Source organism: Camellia sinensis, chromosome 10 (assembly GCF_055761805.1).
Source record: "Camellia sinensis isolate YWXY chromosome 10, ASM5576180v1, whole genome shotgun sequence".
In the NCBI taxonomy this organism is placed as follows: domain Eukaryota; kingdom Viridiplantae; phylum Streptophyta; class Magnoliopsida; order Ericales; family Theaceae; genus Camellia; species Camellia sinensis.
Genome location: NC_138970.1, coordinates 3,619,817 through 3,621,303, shown reverse-complemented (window position 1 = coordinate 3,621,303; position 1,487 = coordinate 3,619,817).

Sequence of the window (1,487 nt, the reverse complement as noted above, 5' to 3'; positions counted from 1 at the left end):
TCCACGCCCGACCTCCCGTGAAGGCCGGTGAGAATGTCTTTTAGTCCTGTCATGCTGAGGGACTGCAGGAACAGTTTTCTACCCCCCTTTCTGGGCATTTTTCTTGGTCACTAGTACCGGCGTATATTGTGACGGGAACGATGGCTGCATGACGTTGTTCTGTATTATGAAATTAACGACCGTTTGCAGGTTCGCCAATTTGTTCGACATTCCTTTCATCTCGCCGTCCCTTCATAGGCATGTATCTTTTCATACCTGGAGGTCATCATCGTTATAGTACCCACCTCGGTCCGATTTCTTTGGCACGTCGCCCTCCTGGCCGACGACCTTTTCTCCGTGATTCTTATCACGAGTCTTTTCGTTGTAGTTGTCTTCTTCGACGTTAAGGTCTACATGTTTCCCACTTCCAGTAGGAATGTTGTTCCCAACCTTCTCTTTCTGTCCGTTGTTGGCCATCTATTCTCCTTTCTTTCCCCACAGACGTCGCCAAAATGTGTGAGTAGATTTCTGACCACATTGCCAAACTAGTACTTAGCTGGAGAGCACCGGCAGAATAGATTAAGCCCAAACAACCTGTCACAGAAAGATAAGAATCCCTTGGTAGTTCGTCCACCCAGGGGCACTCCGACGATCAAGTCAGTAAAATATCTCTCAAAGATAACCAAAAGTGCTTAACGCACTTGACAAAGCATAAAAAACATACCTTAGACCCATGGAGGTGCCTTCCTTTTATAGCCAATACAATCCTAGTCCCAATAGAAGCCTAGCTCTAATGGACTTAGGATTACTACTAATCTTGGACTCCTAGTAGGATTAGGATAAGCTCTCTAAGAGTCCTATCTTTACCCAAACCGAAGTCCTCTCTCATTCTAAGACTCTTGTCCCTTATCCGCTTATCCCGGATTTCAATATCTTCGCAGATAACCTCGGCCTAGCTGAGATTACCTCGGCGTCATGACCAGGACACGTGGCACCTCGGCTGGCGCTTCGGTGACAACTTGGCCGCGTGTCGTCATTCAAAAATTATGTCCCCACAGTAGGTAGATAGACTAATGATAGAAAGAGGAAGTGAAGAGATGAGGGAGTGGTGAGGTGTGGGGCTTTGTCACAATAAAATACATCACCATCACCACCCCAACCACAGCCGTCTTTGAGATTTAAGAGGTCGAAGGCGAATTTAAAAAATGGGGACCCTTCTTACAGTAAAAGAAAAAAAATTATAGATAAAATGATAAGTTATAACTTTTTTTTTTTGTTTGTAGTCACAAAAAAATTTACTTACACATATAATCATTAAAATTATAAACAAAATAATTTAATGAAACAAAATTAGGAAAAAATTATTTATTCTACTAAAATCTAATAGATAAAGAAGGTTAAAAAAAATGAAGGCTTATATATTGTATGTATTGTTCTTCTTGGGCTCAAACATTTTTTTTTAATATATATTTTCATTTAATAAATATAGGTTAAACTACACTTATAAA